Source organism: Crocodylus siamensis, chromosome 15 (assembly GCF_052110815.1).
Source record: "Crocodylus siamensis isolate JL-2025a chromosome 15, ASM5211081v1, whole genome shotgun sequence".
Lineage (NCBI taxonomy): Eukaryota > Metazoa > Chordata > Crocodylia > Crocodylidae > Crocodylus > Crocodylus siamensis.
In genome coordinates, this window is record NC_143409.1 from 9,780,743 (window position 1) to 9,794,504 (window position 13,762).

General features: G+C 41.3%; 1 protein-coding gene across 7 annotated transcripts in view; it reads left to right on the plus strand.

The window, feature by feature from the left end:
• LOC149852094 (uncharacterized) overlaps positions 1-13,324 on the plus strand; it is a 62,386-nt gene extending 49,062 nt beyond the window's left edge. For 6 of the 7 annotated variants that reach the window (XR_016439454.1, XR_016439455.1, XR_016439453.1 and 3 more), the window contains one exon: positions 3,056-13,324. The gene's annotated coding sequence lies outside the window, so the exon portion shown is untranslated. The remainder of the gene's footprint in view (positions 1-3,055) is intronic. The other variant, XR_016439457.1, reaches the window with a different exon arrangement.
• Positions 13,325-13,762: the final 438 nt, after the last annotated feature.

Sequence of the window (13,762 nt, forward strand, 5' to 3'; positions counted from 1 at the left end):
AGGAATCATGACCTGATCTGTAGGATGACTGAGGCACTACATCTGGCAAACGGAGAAAAAACTTCTGGCATGTGTGCAGGACACATAATGACTGAAATGTCTAATAGCTTAGAACACGATGCATGAAGTCAAGCCTAAAGGAAAAAATGATATTTTTAAATAGCAGTAAAGCAACATATGTATCTCTCTTTTCTTTCTTTTCACCACTGCATGTTGCTGTTATTTTACTATTATCTTATCCTCTGAACTACTGAGTTATCACCAGGGATCCTGGTTTTCTCTGACAAATAAAAAAAAATCCCCAGTGTTCAGATTTAAAAAGTAGCCCCAAATCCACATTTTTTGAGATTAAAATGAAATGCCACCAATATATAGGTATATATAGCTATCTATATACAGTGGTGTTTCATTTAATCATGGGAGAATGTGGATTTTGAGTTACTTTTTAAAATTTGAACATTGGGGATTTTTTTATTTATCAGAGAAAACCAGGATCCCTGGTTATCACTGCCTAAAAAGAAGTCCTTCTAGATCAGAAGCTTATACTTCTGCTGCCAGGGTTGTGTATACTCTGTGGTATATAAAGGACTTCATTCTCCAGAGCTATGAAGCTCAGGCACTTCCCAGAAATACAATCCTCACCATATTTTTAAAAGCTGAGAAGTGTATCATCTTCATTATCCCAAAGATCTCCAGTGATGTTACTTTTTTCTCCAGTGAAAAGTCATATTAGATTTCTAGAGTAGCTAAGACTATCAAGTCTACCTTGATGGATTTTATAGTTTTCCTATTACAAGATTTCCACTTTGGGTATTGAAAAAACCAAGCAATTTATTTTCACCTATTACTGGTATAGGGCTTCACTTTCTCAAACAGGTTAGGGGCCTTCCTTGCTCTCTGAAAATACTTCTCCCTAAGTTTCATGTTAGAATAATCTTAGAGAGTTTTTCTTCATTATTCTACTGGGTACTTGAAATGATTAAAAAGCACATCTAACACCAGAGCAATTAATACCTGCAAAGACTCATGTTTTAGTTTAATAGTTTACTGTAGCCTATGACTAATAGTTTAGTAACAGGCCCTATTTCTTTTATAAAATCATCACTTTGCTGTTATAGCTGCCAAGAGAGCTGCAAACTAAAGCGCTAGTTTGTCAAAGCAACAGATTCCAAAGATTCATGCTACGTTTCCAGTCTCACATTCGATAAACGAGAATCGCAATGTGTAAAGATGACAGCTTACCTTAGAAAAAAGCATGCTTGGAGGTCTAGGTACCTGGCACTTCCCGATACGTTAGACACGTCACACTGTTACCTTGTGTTCCCCTTTTCTCTGTGTGTTGTATCTATCTTCGGTCCCTCATCATTTACGTTTGGACTTTACAGACTTGGAGGTTATGTCTATTTGCTCTAGTGCCTCGCAGAATAGAGCCCTAGTCTTTGAAAGTCCTTGAAAGAAACCTCTAACATCCCTTTGTAATACAGTGATGCCAGGAAATTCAGAAAAAAAGCAAGGAGAACATGAAATGACTTTTACCAAAGATAAATACAAATAAAAAGTGTTAGTTCGGCAAAAAAGTGCACATTTAAGTAACATAGTTCTTTGGGTAAACCCAGTATCTTTTACTAGACCAACTCAAATAGTTTGAAAAATCCCTTTTTGCAAGCTTTTGGAAGAATTTTTTTCCACTTATTTGAGTTGGTCTAATAGCTACCTTGCTATAGTGCACTGCTACAGGGATGTAGCTGCTAAAACTAAGTGTCTGCTACTGGGACAGTGCAGGAATGGCTGCTACTTCCTAAAGCAAGTACTAAATGACAGCACAGTAACAGCTGTGTAGATATGTCCAGCAGTTAGTAAAAATGTTGTTCATATGAATCTTGTGGGGGAGGAGGGGGCAGCGGGTCATTTGCTAACATCCATCTAACTTGATCTAGCTTCAACCCAGGTATGAATTTGTAATGGTGTCACCTTTCTTAGCGGTTTAAAGGACTGCTGCTTTCTACATCTTTGCTTTTTTTTGAAGGACCCATGGTCTTATAATACAGCCAATTTCCAGGTTATACCGTGCTGTCATGATACCCCCATTATGCAATCCTAATTCATCACAAATAATTGCTATTATGCTCAGACTTCTTAAACCTCAGATTTTCCTCACTTCTTGCCATAACTGATTGATCTTTTTGTATTTTCAACTGAACATTCCTATCAAATGAAGCCACATCCCTCCTTTAAAAAAAAAAGATACTATACCTCATCTCCTATTATAAACTTCATGAGGAGAAACAATTAAAAAAAATCCTACAATTTAATTCTCTCATTTATCCACAAGTTTGTCATGCATATGGCATTCATTTCTCTCCTACTTCTATTCCCTGCTTCTTGCAAAAGGCTCAAAGCTCATCATTGCCAACATTGACATGCCATACTTTATACTTATCATCACTGACCAAGCTGACCACTGATAACACGACTGATAGTCTCTATGTTGGTACTGTTGCTATGTCTGTATTTTCAGTTGTAAAAAGGGAAATCAAAGAGGCTTTTGAAAGTCTAAATAGTAAATAGCTATTCTTTACTGACTCCATGTTGTGCATAGCAATTTAGGGAGGCAAATAGTTCCTAGCCCTGAGGAACTCTGCAATATTAACTCCAAGAATAGCAGCAATAAAATATGGTTTGGTTTGGAACGTGTATTGGGAGAAGAGAGGAGGGAGAAGAGGAGAGGGAATAGTAAGGGGTTGAAAAGGAATACACACACTCTCATAAGAGTTGATAAGTCCTAATTCCAGTTTGGCCCCTCCAGGCCCATTTTTTCTCAGATTTATTTTATGTTAAAATTATGAACAGTCATCAAGGTGGTGTTGGAAGGTGGCACTGGGGTAGAAATCAATGATGAAAAGGTGTTGTCCATTCCTGAGGCACTGTACCCATATTATGATAATGTTGCTGGACCTCTATGAAACATTGAACATAGCTAACTATGTTCTGTTGTTTAAGAGATGTGGTGGGGTAAGAGATTTCCTGTTTGAATGGTTTTACTTATTCTTTACAGGTCCCACCTAGAGAGTTGTGATGGGCCCCTCTTTTTCTACTACTTCCAAAGACTGTGGAGTTCCACATTATCTTCATTATCTGTAAGAAGCCATTGAAAAGGGAAATTTTGAAGCATCATAGACTAATAAAGACCAGCCCTGGGCAGATGACACCTTGCTCTATATCACCTTGACATCAGACATAGCACCGTCTCACAACTCTCTAGGTGGAGACTGGTCTGGAGAGTAGCTGTTTAACCCGGAGCCAGAAATGTATCTCCTACCTTTCATCTGATTTGCAAATGGCAATCATTAAAATAATAAAATAAAATTAATTGAGGACATTCCTTATAATACGGTAAGTTCCTAGTTCTAAAAAAGTAATATCTAAAAGTAATATATAAAAATCAGTTCTCCAGTTATAGCAACAGACATACCCAGATTATGGGGCAAGAAGAAAACTTTCTTTGTTCTGTTTCACGTGAGCTTCTAGAAAACTGTTATTCTGTATACTTGTCTGATACTATGCTTAAGAAATATGGGTGGGATTTAAAAAGCACACAGCATTGACCATCCCCACCTGAAGTCAGTGGGGGTTTTCCCCTGGTTGCAATAAGAAGCAAAGTTGGCCAACGCCAAGCTAATTTGAAAAGTCTACTTGTAAAAGCTAATAAAGAATCCTGTGTAGATCCAGCCTTCACCCATCAAACACAGACTGTCAACAGTGTGTCCCTGGAGCCTTCATGAGTTGTACTAGTGTCTGTAACCAACAGCATTTACACAAGGAAGCGACTGGCTTTCATCACATCTGGCTGTCTTTGGCTTCCTAGCCCAAGTGATCAAGCACCCTACATTGAGACACGATTTGATGCAGAGTGGCCCACAGCATGCATCTGAAGTGGGAGAAGACATGCTTCTGGAGACATCTGATATGCTCTGATATCAATATCCCACCACACGCCTTCCAAAACCTCTCACTCCAAAACCTCAATTTTTGCAAAAGCAATTCCATGGGACCCCTCTGCAGACATACGCTCAAGATAAAAGTGTAAAAATAATACTGATCGTGTATGTGTATTTACATAAATATACAACAGCATCCACGATTTAGTGAATGAAGGCATTTAAAAGAAAACAGAACAGAAGCATTAAAAAAGAAGAGACTTCTCTGGGGAAAAAAACAACTTGGGTCTTAAAAGCAGACAAAACAAATGCATGTTTGCATTCATGGTGAAGAAATACTTAGATATTTGAACACCTAGACAGTAAGAGAATCAATGCTAACAATTGTACCTGTAAAACCTGCCAAACATACAGCGCAAGTCCCTGATCCCCGTATCATTACTGTTTCTTTTACCTACAGATCTACCCCTTCTTTGAACAGGGCCTCACAAAATGAACCTTGCAGTTTCCCCTGTTGTTTCCCCTTCAAAACTCAATTCCAGCCAATCACACGGGTAATTCTAAGAAACAATTTTATTTTCCTTTTGATTTTTGAGTGGGGTTTTTTTTTCTTTTCTTGTTTTTGTTCAAATTTTCCATCAGTGGAGCCAATATACTTCCAAACAAACAAACAAAACCTCTGGTTTCCCCTCCCCCCCCCACCTTAGCTGCTTTCTTTAATGACATCTTCAGTCATTAATGAGTTAATAAAAATCTCAAAGTCATCTGGGGATAGATAAGGAGAAAGAAAGAAGAGTATTGTACACATAATGACAGGCTCCCTGCTGCCCCTAAGATGTCATGGGTCAGCCATGTTAAGAATGTGTGCACCCAATCATCTGCTGATTTTTATCAGCAAGGCCTCAAGCAGAATCTGACACGGGCCAGTTTGGGAGTTACAATGAATAAACAATGACTTCTTGGATTGTTGGCGGCTGTATGATAGAGTGAGGGGGTTTATATATACTAAAACATGATGACATTAGCAATCAATATACCAATTACTGGACAAGTTATTGGACGAAGAATGCACATGTCTCGAGCTTTGTGCGCTTTGAACGTACAACCGGCAGTGGAAACCCACGGTAATAATGCGGCTTAACCCCTCACAAGCCAGGCAAGCTAAAAATCGGACAGAGCCTTGAAGTCTCCCAGACCACGTGCAAAGGGAAAAACCTGAGCGGATCGAGAGTGTTGAGTCTTTCAGATACACGGCCTGCCATCCATTTCTCTGTCGTTTAGGCGTTAAGGGAAGGGAGGCTTAGCTTTTCATGAGACTATTCAGATTTTACCTGATTTCCTATCGAATGTAAAAAGAGGGATTTCTTTCCTGTTGCGTTCTATAGAGGTCTGCAGGAGATAAGTGAATGTATTACACACTAGATAGTTGTTCAAAAGGAAACAAACAAACAAACCCAGTCTATTACATTCCTTAGGAAGCGTAAGGGAAAACAGACATAGAAATGTACTTTTCTATTGTTCTGGTGTATTATAGAAGCCTGTCCTCCTGCTTTCGGTCCAGTGAGCATCAGCCATCCAGATATGTTACTTTACTCAGACTATTCCATGTTTATGAGGTCATCCTCGGTTACTATGGAAGTGATTGCAAAGATGCAAAGCCAAGGTTATAATTCATGGCAGAAGCAAACAGGGTGAAAATGAGTCACTGCAAAAGGTCAAATATTTAGATGACAAATATGCTTGAGCCTTAACTCTTCCAGTTGCACACTCCGTGGAAGGGTGCTGTGAAGCATTACTGGCCCTGCTGGAGCCTGTCCTGGGGTGACTTGGTGCACCCTCTGTGCTAGCCACCAGGATGGCCCAGCTAGTTCTCCTAATGCGCTGGCACTTCCCCAGCTCAGGAGGGGATCTCACGGGGGAGTGGGGAAAGAGAGCTCTGGTCCCACCTCTTGCCTGCTGCTTTGTTTCCCTCAAGGCAGCAAAGACTGAGAAGTCCCTGTTTGCAGTCACTGCTATTATGCGTTGCCCTTGCACACACCATGCTACTGTGCGTGGGAAAGAGAGTCTTTGTGTGGCCTTCTCTACTTTCTGTGTCTGCTTATAAGGGCAGATCTCTAAGTAGCCCTTGATAATTAACAAAGAGCCTGCTCCCTTTAAAATCACTGAGGATCCCAGTCATATATTGTGCGTGGGAGGGCATGTAGCTGCTGCACAGTTGCTATGTCTGGCTCTGCACAAGGGAGGAGGACAGGGTAAGGGTGGCAGAGACATGGACCTCTGGCTTCCTCTACCACTGGGTTGATCAGTGCAGCTAAGCCCTGTGGGAAGCAGGGAGCACAATGCATGAAGCAGAGGGATGGTACAGCTCACATCTCCCCTAGATCAAGGGGGAGGCAGGTACATGTAACAACCTAGCTCCGTCACAGAGCCCTTTCATCACAGCAGGACCAAAGCGTGACTCAGTCACGGATGAGTTTTTGTTCCCCTTGTGCCGTATATGTTGCCTCTCCTTAGGGCTTGTGGGAACACAAAAAGAGCTGGCCTTCTGCGTTTGCCCTTCAGCTACATAGCAAAGCCATCTGACCCCAAACCGGCGAGACTTCTGAAGTTTTTAGTTGGTTACACCGGCGTGTCCCTTCCTTTCCCAGGGAAAAAAAAAAAACAGGTTTAAAAGTTTGAAGGGGAATTTGACTAGGATGGGCTAGAAGTGAGCAACAACATTTTCAGCTCTAAATGCTTCATCAAATGGTACCATTTCCATGCACTACTGTACAGTAAATACAGTTGATAAAAAAAAAATCTCAATAATCCTTCCTCCGTAATTTACAATTAACTTTTTGCCTCAAGGTAAAAGCCACATTCACAAAAATAATGGTAATAGATTGACCTTGTTATGAATGGATAACAAGCTGGGAACAATATACTTTGTCACACAGCATTAACTATTAGCGTTGAAACTGTAAATAACGCGCATGGAACCTCCAATGTAAATGGCTCTCCTTAAAAATATTAATTATGTCAATTAGGCGCTTGATACATAATGAATTATTCTGAAACCTATTTAAGCCTATGTCAGACGGAGAGTGCCATATTCTCCAAGAACGTTCACAGGCAGCATTTACCCTATGCTGCTCCAAACATTGGCAGCTGTGTATATACTTCCACATCAGTGGTGTGTTGCTATAGCTGCGCTGTGAAGCAGGCTAAGCATCCGAGGTGGAATCCGGTCCGAAACGTTTACAATATATGTGACCACTTCTATTATTTGGATTAGCTAATTTTTTTTTTTTTAAACTGGTGGGTGTGCAAGCTAATACTGCAGCGTTCCTCAATAATGGTTTATAGCATTCTGGGCCTACTCTCTCTGATGTATTTAAGCTTGTCTGCTGATGTAAAACAGCCCTAAACCTAAGCTTCTCTGGCCACTGGAGGACTCTCCAGCATGTCTGGATGAAGCAGAGTCCTTTCCCTCTCCCAATTTATGACAAACAGTATGGCACAGAGGAAAAAATAGGGATCAATCTCTGCACTTGGATGATTCCCCTTTGGGACGATATTTGCTCGTGACTGGAGAAGAAGTACAAAGTGGTCTGAAATCACTTTCATCCCCTTTCCTAACTGCTCGCAGCTGTAGCTTGGGATTTGCATCTGTATTTAAGACCAGCAGAATTTCAGTGTTCTGGCTGCTTAGTAGGTGGAGGACCTTTCTAAATGTAACAAAATAGCATCACACTTCAGAGTGATGCCCACAAATGAAGGCCAACATTAAATGCCCAGTGCCAAAAAAGAGTTGCAATAACTGGGTGCCGACAGTTAGGGCTACCAGATTCCAGTGAAACGAGCTCTGAAAAACTGGCAGGCATCCCAAGACAGGTTGCCATAGTAGATAGTAACCAGCCGAGATGTCACTGGCACGACTATTCTCCATGAAGGCAGGGTAAAGCCACCGCTCTCGACTTTTGGCCGAGTCACCAGATTGGGACTCGATTCATTCTTGGCTCGTCACAGACTCCCTGCTTCTGCGTGTCAGTCTTGCACACCTGTTACAATGGGATGATAGTCCTTTCTTGCCTTATCCACTTGGCCTGCAAACTCCTTGGAGGAAGGGTTGGCATTACACGTCGACTCTTGGGGGCGGTCTGAAAAAAAACTGGGCTGCTCATCTTGATGCCCTAATAAAATTGGAAACCTCCCCAGGTTATGATTTTCATATCTTACAGGGCAGCTCTCGTGCCTTATGGGGCAGGGGGGAGGATTAAGCCCTGCTGAGCTACCCTGTAAGTCAAACCTTGGATGGCAATGTTTCGCAGTGGAGGCTCTTTAATGAGGTTTAGCGCCCCTGGGAGGCCATTTCCAACCCAGTTTGTGCTGCTTGCTGGAGCTGCAGTCACCTGTTCCCCCTTCAGTGAGGCCACTGCCACTTCTCCCTGCTGCACAGGCAAAGCCCCCTGCCACTCAGAAGACACCTGGCTCCACAAGCTGGATAAAATGGGTCTGAGATCTGGAGCTTTTTGACCCCAGCCTTAGAAGCATGGCTCTTGCATGTGTTGAGCACAATGGGGCCTGATCGCAGTTACGATTCCCAATCAATTTGAACTACCCCAACAGAAGCATGTGCTTCTACCCCCATGAGGAAGTGGATGCATTGCAGGTATGGAAATGGGCAAATGTCTCTTCCTTCCAGAACAGAGACACTTCAATGGCCTACTAAGTGTTAAGGAACCCTAATCCATTCTTCCATCTGATACTTTTCTATAGGGGGCTCTGGTTTCCTCTCTAAAGTCTAGCCATGTTTGCTAAAGTTTTGGTGCCACCCCTGCAAAGACGTGCATTTGAGCGGGCAAGAAAGCCAAGGATTAGCAATGGGCAAAGGTTAAGTCAGTCAAGACTTTAAGCACGCTGTTGGTTGTAAAAAAGATTACGTTACTGGCAACTCTGCCAGCTCAGTACTTTGATGCCAAATGTTAATCCTTCCTGGGGACATGACGACTTATAAATGTTATAAGAGCATATAGATTTTCCCGGAGAAAGCCGGCATTTATTGTTAAAGAAAATAGCATTATTTTTGCATGCATATATTTGAATTTCAGATAGACCCACCCTTGCCTGCTTTAAGTTCTGCTTTAGTAATAATATTTAAATCCCATCAGTTATTTATTTGACTCCAGGAAGAAAATATGGTCTGGTACATAACACCATAGGAGAGCCTGAGTCCAATTCCAGGCTCAGCTGGAGGACATGCTATGCGAAATTGGGCAAATCAATTTGCTTGCTGTACCTCAGTTTCCCCATCCATAAGATGGGGACAGCAACATATAAAAGAGATGCTGGGAGGTTTCATGCGTTTACGACTGTCAGAAGGACAAAGCATTATATTGACTGTGATTCACAACACGTGCCTGTGGCAGCTATGAAGTTATAATACCCCAGTGTAGGGAGGATCCAGGATAGTTCTGTCTGAAAACGAGTAAGTGCAGAATGCCGCATGGTACAATGGTCTAAACAGTATGTGTCGGTTTTCTTATGCAGATGGATTTTCTACTCTTTGAAATGTTTTGAATTAAAATAGCTTACTCAAGGTCACTGAAGGCATATGGTCCTGCTCAGAACTTTAAACAAAACATTAGTTTTTACAACCTTTTGTAATTTGGTATTGTATACAACATGGTTATAGACGGAGTTTCTGTAATCTTTGCAGTGGGTGACAGAAATATGAGAGCCAAATTTATAAGCCATTTAGTGAAGCATTTAATCAATTTCATGCATAGGAAATAACTCCGATTGCTTTGCTTTATCAATCTTCCTTTCCCGCAGACCTGCAGTCACCCCCAGCTCCAGCCACTTAAAGCGGGGGGAAAAAATATATGCAAAAATCTAACGGTGTACACAAAATGTCAGGAACTTCTGAGGGCTGTTTAAACTTAGTTGCCAGCATCAATAATCCTTTTTGAGGCTGTTAATATATTTCAGAAGGAAGGCAGAAAGTCTAATATTTATAGGAAGTCGCAAGGCCTCTTACTGCAAAGTTATTTATTAAAGACTCTTTGCCTAGAATGACTCTTTGACACTGCATAGAGTTATGCAGATTAAGCTCATCCCTAATACTAAAGTGTTTGCGTGGGGTGCCTTTAATCACTTACAAACACTTTTTTTTTTTAAACTTGTCTGCATCACATTAGCCTCCATGTTTCCACAAAGTACAAGCAGCAGAAGAACCGCTGGGCAGACTCAGAGAGACACTTTTTCAGGAGACATAGTCTTACAGTGACATTTTTAAAAAATAAGGGCTAAATCCTGACTCAGACTATGAGCCTAAGCCAAAACCCAAGATCCTCACTTGCTCCACTTGATGAGGAACACTGGCTTCCTGCATAACACAGAGCAGTAAAACCATATCCAGACAAGGTGGTTAAAATGGTACCTCTTCTGGCTTTGAGGTCTAGGAATCTACATGGGCTACCCAAACCAGGCACGTCGGGGTAATGGGACCAACTGCCTACTCTTCTCTTTATATAGAAGGTGATCACAAATAGGAGGTCTAGGGAAAGTAGTGGTACGGATAGTAATAGGCCAATAGTAAGTTATGATCCCCTTCCTGCTCCCCAGCAGGGGCATCCATTCACCATGTTGGCACCTGAAGTCCCCACCTTGAACAGGTGATAGGCTCTAACCCAGCAAGCACGTTTGCCTTGTGCTCGTGTACTACCACAGCTTGTACAACACTATCCAGAATACTATACAGCGGGCTGGGTTTTTTTTTTTTTTTTTAAAGTGAAAAACTCCTGAGGGAGCAAAAAGACAATCTCTCTCTGATAATCATCCGCTGCTCAACTATATTAAATTTAGACGAGGCTTCGATAATGCCAGAGTTGTCCCTTGCCCTCTAAAATTAGAACTGATAGAATAGCGGGGATAGTGCTAAATATATACCTCATTTAAAAGTAATGTGCTCTCAGGCTTTCCTAATGCCTGAAAAAATGATCATCATAAATTCCTAAAGATCTGGTTGAACAGCCAGTCCCTCTTCTGCCTGCCCTTAACATGCTGCTAAAGGGTGTGTCATTGTCTATACCTTCAATTTTACTTGTGGAAAAGTGGAATGAAAAGCAGCACGGGGGAAAAAGGCAACTGTATACATTCTCTTTTTCCTTGAAATCCCTCTTTGCCTATTTTTAATGAAAAGGTCTAGAGAAAAAAAACCCAACCAACCCAACCTTAATGAGGTCTCATCTGCTCTTCTACTACAGATGGGGGGCAGGGGGGAAAGAGGAAAAAACATCCAGGGGTGAAGTTTTGTTTTTGTTTTTGCTTTCTCCTTCCCCTCCCTACCCCCAGTCTCATAAGAAAACTTCATGACTGCTTTACTTAGATCTCCAGCTCCTAGGGCCACACGATTAACATATACAACCATTTTGTGTTTTTATCAGTCAGCTCCTAACCCACATGGTTATGAAGGCAAGTCTGGAAATATGAACTATAAACACTTAAGAAACCCGAATGAAAAATAAGATACACCCAAATATATAGCTTTTCTATTTTACCTCCTGATTTTGAATAGTTAGGGTTAGCAATAGTGGCAGTGTTTGGATTTAGCTAGGATCCTATCATTGCACCCCCCAAAAAAGTAAACACACAAGCAAAAGCTCATCCTCACTACTTACATAATGAAGCAGCTCCTATTCCTAAGCAGACCTTGATTTGTTTCTCTCATTCTAAAAGCATGATTTACACCCACCCTATAGCTATAACAATAGTAAAAGCAATAGCAATTATCCTAGGGAGAGTAGCTCCCCTTTTGGCCTTAATTTATAGCAGAGCCAGCAGGTGTGCCTCCCTACTCCACCCATGCTTTGCTGGCTGTGTAGGTGGTATGCTAAGAGCTTGGAGGATCTGGAAGGCTCCATATAGAGGGAAAAAAGGGTGTATGTGAGAAGTAGAGTTTATTTTTTATTCTCTCTGTGCTTTGAGCTATAATAACATTAGTAAAATTTTGCAGGGCTTTTGAGAAAAATATCCTGAATTGTATACTCACTTGGGGTGGCTTAGATCTAGGAACAGAAAAAGCCCCCTTTTTATGGTAGTTTCTTCCTCAGGCGTGCGTCTGAAAAAGTGGTCCTTTTAAAAGCCCACATGGGGAAGGGACAAAGAATATCTTGGAAAAAAGCAGGGAGTAGTTACTAATAGCTAGCTTGAAGGGTCTGGTAGGGTTAGAGCATCTATCTTTTTTAAAGCACATGTTTATTGCATGTAAAGTGGAGGTTAAGAAAGTGAGAGGTTTTTTTCTTCCCTTCTTCTAAGAAAGGCTAATTCTTAGTCAGAAGCAGATCTTGTTTTACTGAAGACGGAGCTGGAGTTGGCATGCTATCACTATAAAAGCTTGTTAATGAAACAGCTACATTTTTTGTGGCATAAATAAATTAATAAAAGTGCAAATGTGTTAGTTGTGAGCTTACTTATCCCTTAGACTACTTATTTCTATGAGTATGTCTTTGTCTTTTCCTTTCTCTTAATCCTCCTTCTTGGACAACATCAAATCATAGTAAGGATTTTCTGGTAAGGGTGCTATACAAAGGGCAGAACTTTTTTTCCCCCCCCACTTGGAACAAGATGGGATGTATTAGGTTATCTATGTTCATTTCCCCAAGTAATGTTGTCTTCCTTTACCATCTCTCCTACAGGGAAAAGGTATAAGCACAAAGAATAACTTCATTTCTATTTTTCAAGGCTGCTGGAAGGTCTTAGTCAGTGGGGACCAAGGGCTGAGCTGCTGATACTTCTGGGGGAAATCCTCCCTCCAACAGAGAAAGTCCTGGAGATATTTTTCACTTAAGTGTTGAGCTTAGACTCTCTTCTTCTTTCTAGAAAAGCATTAAGTTTTTTAAAGTCTTTAGAGTCATGGGCTAGAAAGTGTTAGGCTGGGCTGTCTTGAAATACATTTCTTCTGTTGAGGAAGTGAAGAGGCTGGGTTCACTATGAAGCCAAGGGGAGGTCTTGGGGCTGACTGGCACCTGCTGACCTGAAATAGTCCCTGACCCTGCCAATGAGTGTCTAATAACACTTCCTCTTCTTCCATTCAGAACTGGCTTTTCCCCAGGTGACTTCCATTATATGAGCTCTACAGTTCAGTTTTTATTGGAGCTATTTTTGTAGGTGCACTTCACTACTTTGTGACTGCAATCTAAATATTTAATCCAGTCTTTTAAAAATATTTGGTGGATCCTATTACACAAGCATCTTCATTCATAAAACTCCATTTGCCACCAATAGCTACCACCCAGTGGTCTACTTCCATCAGCCTATAAATCAAAGGATTTCAAGGGATGTAGGGCTACGTCCACAAACTCTTTCTAAATAGGATTTAGGTGTCAGAGTCTAAGATGTAGACCTTTAAAACAGGTACTGCTTAACCCTAGAGGCATCTAAAAGAGGGAAGCATCTAAGCAGCTAGGGAACCTACAGTTCTGTTTTTTGTTATGCCCAGAAGTGCCTCAGTGTCAATAATCCTGACCATACACCATAGTGTGGGAGACCTGAATTGACAATGTTGAATAGCTAAGGTAGGGACAGACATTACACACAAACTGGTTTAAGTGATCAGAAACTGGTTTAAACCTGTAACAGAACAGATGTTCAGTGCATACAAACCAGTTTGAAAATGGCTGAAACTGGTTTGAGATAAATCTGGCCGAATGTAGCATCAGACTTAACTGATTTGGGCCAAACTGGTTTATGCAATGTTTGTCCCAAATCCCTAGCTGGTTTAAGTTGAGTCGGATTCCCCCAGCATCATAGTTTCATAGTAGCTAGGGTCAGGAGGGACCTGA